This window comes from Anser brachyrhynchus (assembly GCF_964034855.1).
Source record: "Anser brachyrhynchus genome assembly, chromosome: 7".
NCBI lineage: Eukaryota > Metazoa > Chordata > Aves > Anseriformes > Anatidae > Anser > Anser brachyrhynchus.
This window is the reverse complement of record NC_137701.1, coordinates 3,167,011-3,182,780: the sequence shown is the minus strand read 5'-3', so window position 1 is coordinate 3,182,780 and position 15,770 is coordinate 3,167,011. Positions and strand designations below refer to the sequence as shown.

General features: G+C 41.1%; 1 protein-coding gene across 9 annotated transcripts in view; it reads right to left on the bottom strand.

Annotated features, from left to right (window-relative positions):
• HECW2 (HECT, C2 and WW domain containing E3 ubiquitin protein ligase 2) overlaps positions 1–15,770 on the bottom strand; it is a 187,963-nt gene that overhangs the window by 122,026 nt on the left and 50,167 nt on the right. Inside the window, exon 1 of one of the 9 annotated variants that reach the window (XM_080599871.1) lies at positions 5,811–5,928. The exons of 7 other annotated variants lie outside the window; for them this stretch is intronic. The gene's annotated coding sequence lies outside the window, so the exon portion shown is untranslated. Of the gene's footprint in view, positions 1–1,464; positions 1,605–5,810; positions 5,929–15,770 lie in introns of those variants that run through there. One more of the 9 variants, XM_080599873.1, reaches the window with a different exon arrangement.

Genomic DNA, 15,770 nt, shown 5'->3' with positions numbered 1-15,770 from the left:
CCCCCAAATTCTGCACAGAGCACTTCAAACACCTGCCAGAAAGTTAAAATTCTGCATTTCAGATTTCTGAAAGTCTCATGTCAGAGAAGGATGCACACACACTTCTTGCACAATAGCTTTTACAACATATTTGGCGCTAATGTACTGAAGTATATTTAAAATATATATTTAAAATTTATACTTAAATAAATTATTTCAAATTGATATACTTCAACTAAACCTCTTTCATTTAGCAATCAGCGATGTGCATCCATCTCCAAACAAAGACCAGGCGCCTTCTTTCTGCTGGCTTGTAGTGAGATGCAGCTGCTGAACTTCCTCTCACTAGTGCTAACTTATCAGTTCTTTAGTACTTTTTGTTTCCCTTTATATTGAAGCATTACTATTAATACACATTTTTAGTGATTTTTAACACGGCAGATGTGGACGGATGGGCCCCTGCTGGTAACATTCACCTGCTATTTATTCAGCAAAATCATGGGTAGCTGATCTTGCCTGAGATAAAGGGAGAAGCTTGGTAGCAGTTTTAAGCTTCCTTCCAGACCTATTTTCTGGTATTTCTATGACTATCTGGAGACACAGATTTGGTCTGGGAAAAAAAAAAAAAAAACAAAAAAAAAACAGGCAAAGATGACATGAAGCATCTTTTTCTATACTGACAGAAATAAGAGAAAAGCTTCATCTTTCTGCCCAGAGGCCCTTTTTCTTGTCATTCCTCCTGGAATATTTCCAAGAATTTCTACTCATCACATTTCCTGTGATCCACACCATGGAATTTCTCTCAGAAGGTATTTTTCGCTGTCTGATCATTAGGACTTTTCCTTGCTAGCTAATGTTTTATCAGATTCAAGGAAAGCTAACCCATTTGGATGCTTCCTATTCAGCCATCCAAATAACTGCAAATGTAAAAATTGTCACAACATTCAAGTGCCAAGAAAGATCAGCCAGTCGTGATCTGTTTTTCTCCACTGTTTAGCAAGCAGAGAGTAATATGGCCTTTTTACTTCCATGACCATGGCTATATTCTAAGTCCTCAAGATGATTTAGCATATGAACTAATCAACCTGCATCCTGTAAAAGAATTTTAATATTTTTCCAGTAGATCATGAAGTTTGGTATTTCAAAAATATAACCACCATAATATTACGCAATTACAGTCCTAGCACATGAAGCAGAAAACTTATGAAAGCCTGCATCTAAAATGTAATTAAACCTGTTCAATATTGCTGCATGGAATGCTGAATACACATTAGATCTGCATATTTTAAATAATAATAAATTATCCAGGTAAGCAATGTGAACAAGTCCAATGACTGGTACATTAGAGGAATAAAAGAGCACTGTAAACCTACAGAATTTGTGATTGAATTAAAAGAAAAAGAGATACACTATAAACTTGAAAAATCACATCGTTATAACTCTGACACCACTGTTTCGTTTTAATTACAAGGCTGTTAAAAATACCTCAGAGAGATGAGAAGGGAAAGATGCTTCTCTCTTTTCCCCAAGTTCTTCTAAACTTGGACACACTGATAGTGAATTTGTATTCAATGATTTTCTTGAGTAGCCAGTTTTGGATATTTCTTTAATTTATGGTGTTCTTTCTACAAAACAGAATATATTCAAAATGATAGGAAACTATCATCATAACCCTTAAAAACTGACACATAACTTAGATCCAATTTAAATGACCTTTAATTGCCTTTTTTCAATGGAGTTAAATTCAAATTTAATTCAACTTTATGTTAATTGGATAGTAACCATCCTGAAATATAAATTGTTGTATCCAGAAGATCAAACAGATTAAGTTAAATTCAGAAACATGATATTTCTCTGCTGATCTGCTTATTTTTTCTTCTACCAAAGCCCCTATACTTTCATAATGTGACACTTACTGGATACTTTTAAAAGCAGCTTAGCCCAAAGCAATGATGATGAAAGAATTAACTTCTGGAAATTGTATTCGGGTATTTTAAGGTAATAGTAAAAATTATTGTGCTGAAATTTGACATTGATTGATATTTCCATATAGGAGAGAGGGGTAAGGGGGGGGAAGAGAGGGAAGGGGGAAGAAAAAGGGAAGCAAAGTGCACATGCACACTCTTGTCTCCTTTGGACTCAGATCTGGTGACTCAGCTCAGATGTTAAACATCAGCTCCGATTACAAAACCAACATATAATTTAGACTGGCTGAAAATCCTCCCTAAGGTAAAAAGCATATAGCTCAGCATAAATATGCATTTTTAAAAACAGTCTATGCAGAGCATTATACAGCCAGAGAATAGCTCAGTTAATTCAGAATGTAACAGAGTATCTGAAACCTTTTCAATGCATTTCCATACAGTTCATTTGGAAAGCTGCTCCTATATACTTCTGTATCTAGCAGGAAACAAGTATTTGTCACTCTCATTACCTCAGCTGCTTGAGTAAGGCTTACACCTTCCACCCACCAGCTGCAAGCTCCTTCCATCAGTGAGTTATTCCTCGAGCAGATTACTGAGATCTAGCTGTTGGAAGGCTTCTGTGCATTTCTGACAGGTGGACACAGCGTGCCAAGGAGCCCAGGAGGCACTGCTGTGCTCTCAGTACGACTTGGGGTATCGGCTCTCACACAAACATCAGCGAGGAGCTAGCTGGTACGCAGATCTGGCCACCGGTCAGATCAGTAAAAGGTCATGAATTTGTATCCAGAGACAAGCATTCAGAAGTGATATAGCTTGCTGGAGGCTTTTCTAATTTTCTGGGTTTAAAGGCTAAATTTGTTGTGGCCACTATTTGAGCCTTGCCTTTATTCAAGCAAACCCAATACATTATAGCAAGAGATCCAAGACAAGACTTGAATCTTAGTACCAGAGGAGTACTCCCAAACAGCCATGACGGTGATGCTACAGTCCTGTAAAACGGTCATTTTTCAAAAAAAGAATAAAACAGTTTTCAACAGTTTCTTAAATTAAGTCTTTCTCCAAGTAAAAAGCTGCAATCTTAGCTCTTGGCAGCATACGTGCCGTTACACTGTTTTTGGGGTGTGCTTACTGACACGCTCTCTGCGCTGCTGTCCCCACAGCTAAGGGGACCCTAAAACAGTTGAAGCTAACTCAGCCTGGCCAAGCACAGCATTCAGTAAAGAAGGCTCAGAAAACCTGTATGAATTTACACTGAGGATATTATGAAGAATTCATACAATCCTTTCTGCTGTGGTTGCCAGGCTGTGACCTCCAGCTGGTCTGCAGATGTGTCTTTGTCTTGCTCCACGGATACACAAGAGGATATCCAGGGCCTAAAACTCATCCCTGCCTTTCACCTGAGGTAGCAATACAAAAGCTGCACACATATTTAAGTAAAAAGTACCTGATATACTCCTTTCCTCTAGACTATTTACATAAAAAACAATAAAACATGACTGGAAATGTTAGTACAGTCACACAGCCAAGAGGTTATGTTCAGAAGGCATTACGCAGCCCCTCAACCTCCTCCTGGAGTGGAAGCCATTTTAACCAAGTTCATTTCTTTCAGTAATCTTGTCTGTAGCACAATCCCTCAAAGAGTTGCCAGTCAAAAATTAGGCGATTGGAGGTACAGACATGTAGCTATCAAACCCAGCATATTACCAAGCTATGCCCTTGGGTAATTTGCCCTACAATATTACTCTAGGGAAATTTAAACTCAGAATCCCCACTGCCACCAATTTGATCTTCCGTATTCATGACACTGATCTATCCATCGCTAGCTGCTGTTGATCGGTTGTCCTGAACAATTTCCCTTCAAGTACTGATGCAGTTGCTCTCAGTTTAGCTGTCTGACATCAGGTCACACAATCCACCCCAAATACAGCCCCCTTTAAAAGTCTACAGCAGAACGACTTTATAGTCTCTGTGAGAAGGTACTTTGCCACAGGATGAGGAAATGTGAACATAATTATTCTCTGAATAAAATACTCATTCTTACGTATGTGAAAGCTTGTGAGAACTTAATTCCACGAAAAACTGGACGCCTGTTTAACTCCCTCCTGTCTTTAGGACTTCTGGAGCACTATCAGTACCAGCCCAGAGTTCCCAATCCATATTCGTTCTTCCAAGGCTATTTTTTCCACCACAAGGCATAGTAAAGACCAAAACACTAAACTTTTACAGAAAAGAACAAGTCAGCATTTGTCTGCCCAGAAGAAAGTATAAAATGCCAAAAGGCCTGACAAGCAGCAAAGAAAAACTGTGTTGCTTTGAAAAAGAAAGGAAAATTGCCAGACAATTCAAAAAAAAAGCCATTTATAAAGCAATGTGCTTGACAGAGAGAGAAGTAGCACAATTATTTGCTACTGAGTATCAGAGTAGTTCTGCAGCTTCATTCCAAGTGTCACACCCATAAAGGGCAGCTGTATTTTAGCTGTACTTCCAAGAGCCTGATGTAAGTATTGGCTTGGCAGTTATTAAAACATAGGATATATACTATGCAAAATGCAATTTTAGATAAATGTTTTAATTCACTTTTAAGCTTGAAATCCATTCTAAACTGATGGAAATCCCTGAAATATAAAACAAATTCGAATTAATATTATCGGTTCCACCCATGCAAATCCAAAACAATCATTCCCCTTGTCATGCCCGTATAAGCTCAGCTGTCTGCCACATAAAGCAGATTTCGTTCACGGAAATGGTACCAAGCCACCACAAAACAGGTTGACTTTTCACACTCAGAGATTCCCATGCTATCAGGAAACACAGGAATGCTTTGTCCTTTTTGAAGTGGCACACCCCTTCAGTTCATCATGTCGTTTATTCATTTTTGTTACAAAGGGGATATTATCAGCTTGAAAAATGGCATTTCTGTGCATAAAACATGTTCACTGACTTCAAATTCAAGAATTCCATTAGTGAAACATGCTAGCAGACTGAAAATAGAATATAGAAAGACTGTCTATGGAAAAATAATATCCCTGGTTCGTCATGTTCGAGAAGTTCCAGCTTGGTACACTGATCAGTGTGTGGAGCGGGAGACATCTGAAGGAGACTCAGTTGGTCCCCTTAAAGAGTGAAGAAAAATTAAAACCAAACAAACGCTTCATGTACGTGAGTCCTGCAGATAAACTATGGACACAATCAGCAGAGCAAGAAAAGAGGAAACAACTGTTTCAAGGAAACTGGCAAATGTTGCTGCAATGAATTTAAACTGCCCATCAACATACATTTAAATTTCTGTTCTCCTGTCCCTTTTACCCTTCTGGTATTTGAATGAAAAGCATTCTCCCAGTTTTACTCTCCCCAAAAAGGGCTACATTTCATAAAGATTTTAGGACACTCTTTGGCTGAAACACAGTTCAAACACTTCTGTTTGCCTACAGTTTCATGGAACTTTTTGCCTGAAAACACAGGAATCAACTACTGAAGATCTCCTGAGACTAACAGTAGGAGAACTGTTAGCCATGCCACACAAAGGCAGTGTCCTTTGCTTGCTGACTGTGCAGCTGTATGTCCTTAAGGAGCAGGTGCCAATACCAAAACCTTTTCAATTGTAACGTCTTTCGCATAACAGTACCCCTAGACTCAACGGAATTTTTTAATCAGCTTTTTTGATTACCTGTTTTCACAGCACTTCAAGACACATAGCAACTTGTAGCTAAAAGCGAACAATTCCACCACATACGTGTTCTTTTTACAGCAGATTATAGAGCACTACCACAGTAACTAATGCTGCTAAAGTGCAATACTGGTTACGCTCAGTGTATCAAGTTACAAATACTGCAGAGAACTGAACAGCTGTGAACGTAATCTTTGCGGATGGAAAGCCCTAAAGATTTTCTCCTCCAGTCAACTTACCAGTCCTACACTCCGTTAAACTGTTTCCTTATAACCTGTGGAAAAGAGCCTCCAGTAAGGAAGGTGTCTGTCTGCATCCTGTTTGTCCGTGTTATGCACTGATGCTCATCTGCTGCTGCAACGAGAAAGTCAGTGGGGAGGTTCACCAAGGTGCTGATGATCTTGCCCTCTTATCCTTACAGAATGCATAGCTTTTAATATTCAAAACACGCCGAGTTTATAAAACAAACCAGTTCTATAAATAAAAAGACAACCTAACAGCAATTTTCAGGTTGTCTTTTACGAGGCAGAAAATAGTGGCATGCAAACATTTATAGATCTAACAAATTGTTTTATAGAAATACAAATTGCAGTTTCATACCCAACTCAAAAAATATATTCTCCCCAGGAACATATTAGCTCAGAATTTCATGCTTGAATGCTACAACAGAATTATTATGCACCAACTGCCTTACTATCTTACTGAAAGCACTACTTAAACAGTTTTAAGCAAACATTTCAGCTGGTTAATTCAATATGTATAGTACTTCAAAGTTTTACTAAAAATAAGTCAGATTGGTCTAGTTACTCTCAATTGGACAAAGGCTATTCCACAACTGTGCAAGTCAGACAGATTAACTTCTAATGAAAGGTTATTAACTGAAGATGCCTGCATTTATTATGCTGTAGCATGGACAACAGCAGGACACTCAGTCATTCTCTGTGCCATGCTGAGCCTCTGTCTGCTTAATGCTGAACAACTGCAGAGCAATTGCTGATGCTGATTGCTGATGCTGGCAGAGGTGAGGACCACAGCTCTGCAGAAACACAGCCTACCTGGGAGCAGCTGAAAGCACAGCCTTCAAAGAGAGGACTGGAAGGGAAAAGTGATGGGGACAGAAAAAAAGTTTTCCCTATTTAACAGTTTACTGATTTACAGTTCACAGTTCATAATCACACTCCAGAGAAGCAAAAAATAGTTCAGAGCCCTAAGGCATTCCACAATGACAAAATGATACTCCTGCAGTAACCCCATAAACCACCATCACCTGCAGGTATAACCCAGTATGCATTTGTCCAGGTCTGGTCTGTGCTCGGTTCAAAAAAATTACTTGAGCTAGAACGCAGACCATTAGGAAGTTGGAAATATGAAAGCTATCGTGCTTTCTCCCCTTGTGAATACACATTATAATACATTATTTAGTTCAGTAGTTTCTGGTCTTGCAGGATTAGTGATGCTTTGCTCACTTTCTGCACTAAATGAAACAGAAAACCTCCCAAATCTAAACGAACAATTAATGAAAAGACAATAATACAAAGAGTGCTATATAAAGATGAGGCCAATTATGAATTAATAATTTTATTATTAAGTATGCACAAGTTTTTAATAAGTAGAGCTTAAAATAGTGACATGCATCAGAGGATTTCTCCAGGCTCTGCAATTTTCATTCATCTCCATTCTGCAAAGAATTGGGCCACTGCTAAGAGCACTCTCGCTGCGCATTTTTACACTGTTGTCATCGGCTCTAACACATCATTGCGGAAAAAAGCCTCTAGGACCCAGGCATAAAGGAAGCTCAAAGAGTGGGGGTCTTCAGGTAAGTTTTGAAGCAATCGGCAGAAAACTGTGTGGGATTTCAGTCTGCTCAGCCCTCCTACTGACAGGCACACCTCTCTCAGCAGCCCAGTCCCCATCCCCAGTTTGTGTGGTTATTAGAGAGAATCCATCTGAGAGAAGTCTCCTGCACCAGACAGCACACAGCAGCAGATTTAACCACTAGAGATGAAACTAAAAAAGAAATATTCAAATCTTGAGGTTTTATCTTTTTTTTTTTTTTAAATACACACATGCTCCTCATCCTTTCTTCATATTACCATGGGAAAAGGTCCACAATGAAACCAAATGCAACAAATTGGAAAATTCTGTCTGTGTTTCAACACTAATTTCTAACACCAAGTCGCATTCTAGGCCTAAGAGAACAAAAGATTTTACTAAAGGCTGCACTAATTCTGGCTCAGCAGAGGCCCGTTGTGGAATGCAGCACAATTCTATATAAATCCACCCCAGGGCGTAGGTACTACAGCACCAGGAAACGGAAGAAGATTGAAATCAGTGTTTATAAATACAGGCAAGAAATCCCAGTGCACATGGCACCAAAAATATAAACAGAAGTTAAGACAATCTCATCAGGAGGCCTAAATTTGCTACACTTCATGGTGGGGAACTTTTAAGGCATTTTGTTTTCTGTGCTGTTTTCAAAATGACCTTGGAGGATTTAAATCAGAACACGCATCTTCAGTAAGCAATTGATTATGCTAAGAGACAAAAGGCAACAAAATCGAAGAAATCATAGCGCATTGCATCCAAGTATCACTGTAAATTACTGTGAGATCCACACTTAAAAAATAATTCTGGTTGGGTTTTGAATTTTGTTTCTCAACGTATAACAAAAATGTAATTTAATCCGTATCAGATATATATATGTTTGAACAAAAACAAACCTTTCAGCAGAGCTATGTTTCAAATTCTCATGTCTCAACTTCTCCATATATGTAGCTTTAAATCACAGTCCATCCCAACAAAGGTACTTACACTGTCTGTTACCATTTTCATCTTTCTTCTAGGGTACAATACAAGAAGTGCGATAACTGATTCCTTGGCTTACTCTTTGTGAAGACGATTTAAAAGTTGAGCACTTTATAGACATATAATTACTTACAATTAATGCAGAGTAAAATTCACGACTTACTGTATGCTGAAAATATTATGGGCAGAACACGCACACACACCCCTGAGCATCATCCTAGTAAACATTCAAGCTGTAGGTGACACATGATTTTTGAGCTGATCAGATGCACATTTTTCCTATCTTTCAGAAAAGTAAGCCTTTTCTGGTTCTATAGAAATAGAATGTATAATGTAAAAAAAAAATAAAATAAAAATAAAAATAAAAATAGAGAAAAAAAAGACACTCTTCATTATTTTGCACTATCTATGGATGCATTTTGGGCTTCAAAAAACCCTCTCTCCCTTGAGCATCCAGGATCCAGTTTTACTTTGTTGTTTTTGTTTGTTTTTTCCCCAGTTACATATTTATGATTTTTCATCTGCTACAATATAAGGCCCATCTGTTCTTTTTTCTGTCCTTCTCCAGAATATATCATCTTTCAACATCTGATTTTTCTACAATGGCAAGAAGAGGTTGTTTTATAGCCTCCTACCACCCAAAGCCCTTCCGAGTGCCTTGAAGGCAGTGACCCACCACCAACCTGTTTCCTCCAGACATCCCAAGTAAAGTCTGTAGTCTGGCATACATTTCCTAAAGGTGAAAGGTAGCAAAATCTCTACCTAGACTCCTGAATTTGTTACAGCACTTTTCTGCATTATTTCTTGAATCCAGTACAATCTCCTTTTTCTTGCTGCAAGCAAGTATCCAACGCTTTGGGATGTATTCAGGGAAAACAAAGAAATGCACATGAGCAAGTAATGTAGTCAGATCAAAAGTGCGCTAACTATTCAAAACTTGCATGTAGGTACACTTCAAAATGCTATTAACTTGAATGAACGTTAATTTTCATTAGAGGATGAACAATTACACAACAAGAAGAGTATGTATTTCTTTTAATTTTACAGAGTATTTGTTCGTGCTCCGTAAAGCTTCCATTTCCAAGGAAGGGGCAGAGTCAAGTGCTCACCCTGAAGTACGAGGCTGGAAAAGGCACGCTACAGAATAGGACGTGGAGTGACATATATCCTCATTAAAACATTTAGCTTTAGACTTCAGCTGACAATTAGGTAATTATAAAAAGTACAGCACAGAGGCAAAAGAAGCATTTTGCAGAAGCATCTCACAGAATCTGGCCCCAGAGAACGGTAAAATCAGATTCACCTACGAGGTGCTGCATTACACTTTTAATTTATGTTGGTTTTTTTTGTATGAAGAGGAATTTGAAGAAAGAGGGTCTGTCGTGTCTGTCCATGTGCCACCCCTCTACCCCACTCCACAAAGCAAAACCCTGACAGCCAGGTGCCCAACTCAGAGAGCAGCTTAATCTCATACATCATTGCCTGTACACACCTCCTGTTTCTTAATATCCCAAGAACAGTACAAAAAACTTTGGTTTAACCTAGTAAATAATCTGACTGGAAATAGGTATACACAGCCTAAGTGAAAAGCAGTGACATAAAAGAAAACTAAAAATAAAACACCCATACTGGTTGGTGGTTGTTTGGCTTGTTTTCCGTTAATGGAAACACCCCTCCAATGTGGAGGTAACTTCACAGGGTGACCTTCCCCAAAAGCAAGATGCAATGCAGCTTTCTGGTTAGAAAATTCCACTGCCTCCGTGTCAAGCCTCCACTCGTGCCAAATTCCCTGTCAGTCAGCCTCTGCTGCAGGTTATTGCTAAGCACAATTAAGAGGGAAATCACTAGAAACAAATACCTGCATACCAATTGGACTTCACGGCCTGCCAAAACTGCAATGCCCTTATTTTAGAACACAGGAATGAAGTCTCCTACTGACATTACAGGTTGGCTGTTTCCTATGAAGTTTCAGGCCACTTTTTTTTTTTATCCTTTATCTAATAAATGACATGACCACATGATTACAGTCAGACTAATGACTACTACCACTCATTTGCTTTGTCCCTATGATGTAATTAGAGTAGCTCAATATTTTTAAAAAGTAAAAATAAAAAAAAGTCAGACTTATGTAGGCAACCACCCTTCCATCAGGTTCTCGAGCAATGAGCTTTAGCTGTGTTTCCTAAATAGCAGCAGCAGCCCGAACAAGCGGAGGATGTTGTCGTAACTTCTCTAACACTCCTACCCGCGCTGTAATGTATACACAAACCTCCGATTAAAATACAAACAAATCTCACAGCTGCCAACATCAAAAACTCAGGAAGGATGCTGGAACTGCTCAAGAATACCCAGGCATTAGACAATGCAGCAATATTATTGAAAAACATTTTATAAAATAATGCTTCTAGAACCCAGAAGCTGAACATTTATTATGAAAGCCAAGTTCCATCCAGTCCAACATTTTTAAGTGGCTTAATGTAGTCCTATTATTACAAATTAACCCAAGTCATTTTTTTTTCCACTTTTCTGTACTATATTTAACAAACACCTGCACAAACCAGGAAGCATTTCCAGAAGTCCCAAACACCACCAGAAGTACCAGTAGCTGTTCCAGCCACCACAACCAGCCCAGTGACACCACCACCCTGCTGCTGAGGCGCACCACTGTCAGATTGGCTGAGAACTGGGTCAATCCTTCAAGGACAACACTTCACTCAAAGCCTTTCCTAACAGCCTGCAAGATGCCAATACACATCAACAATACCAACTGCAGTTGAGAAAGCAAAAATCATTTGAAACAAACCTCCTGTGCTACCACAATGCAGACTGCACCAGTTAACTGCAAATTAGCATCCCTATCGGACATGGCGAAGGTTTTGAACTCAGCTGTCACAACAGTGAGTCACTGGTTTGTGATCACCAGTAAAAACTCCCTGGAAATTCAAAAGTTTCCACTCGTACTGACTGTAGGAAACAGAAAGTGGGCTATTTTTGAAGATACCAACAAATATAATTATTTTAAATCTGCTTCTCCTTGGTCACAAACCAACATAGATAACCAGGTAGCTAACATCTCATCAGATGTTGCATCTTGTCCAGAACAAAAATAAAACTTCAATTATAAAATATGCTACTCTCAAGCACACTTATGTATGTTCTAATATTTCTTCCTATCAGCAAAGAAAAAAATTGCTTTACTGCAGGAAGCATTAGTTTTGTAATTGTGCATCCAGCCTAACACTGAGCTGGAAGTGGCTATGCACTGGAGCTGACCAGATGTCACCATCAATTCTGGGCACAGGGACACACGACATACACTCAAGCCAACAGCTTTCCATCAAAATGACTTTATGAAACATATTACTTACCTTTCTAGCATTTTCTAGAAAATGAGCACCCAAAGTGCTGGCTTAGCAAAGCTGATCTGTACTGCAGTGGGTCGAAATTTACAGTGCCGATCATCACTGTAACTATCCACCTTCCTTAATAACTTATCTTTGAGATACAGTTCCTGAAGGAAACGCTAATAAAAGACCTTGCAGAGGGCACTAAGAGTGCAGGAGCATACCTGTGGTATTTGAGTGTTAGGACATGCAAGTGGATCGTTCTGATGCAAGGGAAAAAAAACTAACACACCAACCTTCAAAGCAAACCATCAAATACATACTTTGCAATAAATAGGGAGGAAGGTTTTGCACAAGTAAGGACAAGCAGTTTCAAACCTGAAGTGCTGTATGACCACAGAAGATGAAGTTTTAATATTTGCTTTCTTTGTTGTGGATTTCAGAGCTGCTTCTGGGATGTAGCTTATCTCAGGTCCTGAAGAAAACCCAAGGGCAGCCAGAGGCTGCATGCGTGCAGTTATCTATGTCAAGAGACATGCTCAGCCTGGAATCGTCCTTGTGACTTGGGGAGCACTGGACATTAACACCAGGGAAGCTGGTGCTGATCTACCCGAGTTCAGCTCTGACCAGCAGATGTGCAGGGAGCACAGGCTGCACAAAAGCAAATCAATAGGCTGTTAATAATGTGTTAATAGCACATTTAGTAGATGGACAGGAATACAGGGATGCTGTTCGTGTTTGTAGGGAGAAAATTCGAGTGGCCGAAGCCCAACTAGAGTTGAAGGTGGCCATGTCTATGGGAGACAATAAAAAAGGTTTTTTTTAGATATGTGAACAGAAAAATGAGAACCAAAGAAAACATAGGTCCGCTACTAGATGGGGAGGGTCTCCTCACAGACAATGACATAGGCAAAGCAGAGACGTTTAACGCCTTCGCCTCTGTCTTCAACAATGATGATGGGCTTCGGGACCCAGGGTACCCTGAGCTGGAGGACCATGATGGTGGGAATGACAAACTCCCAACTGACCCTGAACGTGTGCGGGAATTGCTGCTCCACCTGGATCCATATAAGTCCATGGGTCCGTATGGGATTCATCCTAGGGTGCTTAAAGAGCTGGCTGACGTCATCGCAGGACCTCTCTCAATTATTTTCCAACAATCTTGGGAATCTGGAGAGATCCCGGTAGACTGGAAGCTGGCAAATGTTGTGCCAATTTTCAAGAAAGGTAAGAAAAAAGACCCTAGCAATTACAGGCCTGTCAGTCTCACGTCAGTGCCTGGTAAAAATATGGAGTGGATGATCCTTGAAGTTACTGAAGCGCACTTGGGGGACAATGCAGTCATTGGTCCCAGCCAATATGGGTTCATGAAGGGTAGGTCCTGCCTAACAAATTTGATTTCCTTTTATGATAAGATCACCCATCTAGTCGATCAAGGGAAACCAGCTGATGTGATCTTTTTGGACTTCAGCAAAGCTTTTGACATGGTTTCCCATAGGATCCTACTGGACAAAATGTCCAGCATACAGCTAAACAAAAACATCATGCAATGGGTGAGCAATTGGCTGACAGGCAGGGCTCAAAGGGTTGTGCTCAATGGGGCCACATCTGGCTGGCGGATGGTCACTAGTGGGGTCCCTCAAGGCTCCATTTTAGGGCCAGTCCTCTTCAATGTTTTTACAAATGATTTGGATGTAGGACTAGAAGGTGTTTTGAGCAAATTTGCCGACGACACCAAACTTGGAGGAGTTGTGGACTCGGATGAGGGTGGAAAGGCCTTCCAGAGAGATCTGGACAGATTGGAGAGCTGGGTGATCACCAACCACATGAAGTTTAACGAGAGCAAGTGCCGGGTCCTGCACCTAGGATGGGGCAACCCTGGCTATAGGTACAGACTGGGCAACGAGACACTGGAGAGCAGCCCCGCAGAGAGGGATCTGGGGGTTGTGGTTGACAGCAAGTTGAACATGAGCCAGCAGTGTGCCCTCGCAGCCAGGAGGGCCAACCGCATCCTGGGGTGCATCAAGCACAGCATCGCTAGTCGGTCAAGGGAAGTGACTGTCCCGCTCTACTCCACGCCGGTGCGGCCTCATCTCAAGTACTGTGTGCAGTTCTGGGCACCACAGTACAAAGAGGGTATAAAACTGTTGGAGAGTGTCCAGAGGAGGGCGACGAAGATGGTGAAGGGCCTAGAGGGGAAGACGTATGAGGAGCGGCTGAGGTCACTGGGCCTGTTCAGCCTGGAGAAGAGGAGGCTGAGGGGGGGCCTCATCGCGGTCTACAACTTCCTCGCGAGGGGGAGTGGAGAGGCAGGTGACCTATTCTCCATTATCACCAGTGACAGGACCCACGGGAACGGTGTCAAGCTGAGGCAGGGGAAGTTTAGGCTGGACATCTGGAAGAGGTTCTTCACCAAGAGGGTGGCTGCACACTGGAACAGGCTCCCCAGTGAAGTAGTCACTGCACCAAGCCTGTCTGAATTTAAGAAGAGATTGGACTGTGCACTTAGTCACATGGTCTAAACTTTTGGGCAGACCTGTGCAGTGACAGGAGTTGGACTTGATGATCTTTATGGGTCCCTTCCAACTCGGGATATTCTATGGTTCTATGATAGATCATTTTGCAGACGAAAAGGCATGGTAATTAAACGATCAGGGAATACAGCCATAGATCCATCAAGGAACTTTGAGGAAAAAGGGTCAGAAAATTAAATCCTTCCCATCATATGTCATGTCATCAGCCTTTCAAAGCTCACCAGAACCTGAGATTCTATTTCTCTTGAAAGAGTCCCTCCCACTTGTCCTTTTGGGCATGCCAGACAGCATAGAGGGTTTCCTGCTCCCAGCAGATGCCAGACACTGGGTTTCACACTCAAACAGCACCCTCAGAAAAGCTTACAAAGACTTACAGAGCACATTGGCCAAGTCATATATGATGCGTGTGCCTGCTGACCCCACATTTTAATCAATATCCAGCTATGAACATGCTAAGAAATGTATGTTTTTTTAATTTTGTTTTTGCATAGTTATTTGTGCTTTGTTTTGTTTCAAACCAGACAAGACTACTGGAAATTCTTGTCAGTCCCCAGGACAGTACGTGCTGCTACCTACATGCAACTGGCACGATTTAATTCGGAAGGCATGACACAATAGGCAACAAAATTCCTGGGGATCAGATTGCTGCAGATGGTGTTAAAAGGTGTCATAAGGTGTCATAAGACCAGGCAACAGAAATAATGTGATCTAGGCATATGACACCAGAAAAACAATTCCTGAAAAATAAACAATTCCTGAATGCTAAAAAGTGTAACTCTGCACAGTGTCTAAATTTAATGGCCAATAACTAAGCACAGAATCACAGAACCATCTAGGTTGGAAGAGACCTCCAAGATCACCTAGTCCAACCTCTGACCTAACACTAACAAGTCCTCCACTAAACCATATCACTAAGGGCTACATCTAAACATCTTTTAAAGACCTCCAGGGGTGGTGACTCAACCACTTCCCTGGGCAGCCCATTCCAATGCCTAACAACCCTTTCAGTAAAGAAGTTCTTCCTAACATCCAACCTAAACCTCCCCTGGCACAACTTTAGCCCATTCCGCCTCGTCCTGTAACCAGGCACTTGAGAGAATAGACCAATCCCCACCTCGTTACAGCCTTCTTTAAGGTACCTATAGAGAGCGATAAGGTCGCCCCTGAGCCTCCTCTTCTCCAGGCTAAACAACCCCAGCTCCCTCAGCCGCTCCTCGTAAGACTTGTTCTCCAGACCCCTCACCAGCTTCGTTGCCCTTCTCTGGACTCGCTCAAGCACCTCCATGTCCTTCTTGTAGCGAGGGGCCCAAAACTGAACACAGTACTCGAGGTGCGGCCTCACCAGAGCTGAGTACAGGGGGACAATCACTTCCCTAGACCTGCTGGCCACACTGCTTCTTATGCAAGCCAGGATGCTGTTGGCCTTCTTGGCCACCTGAGCACACTGCTGGCTCATATTCAGCCGACTATCAACCAGTACTCCCAGGTCCTTCTCTGCCAGGCAGCTTTCCAGCCA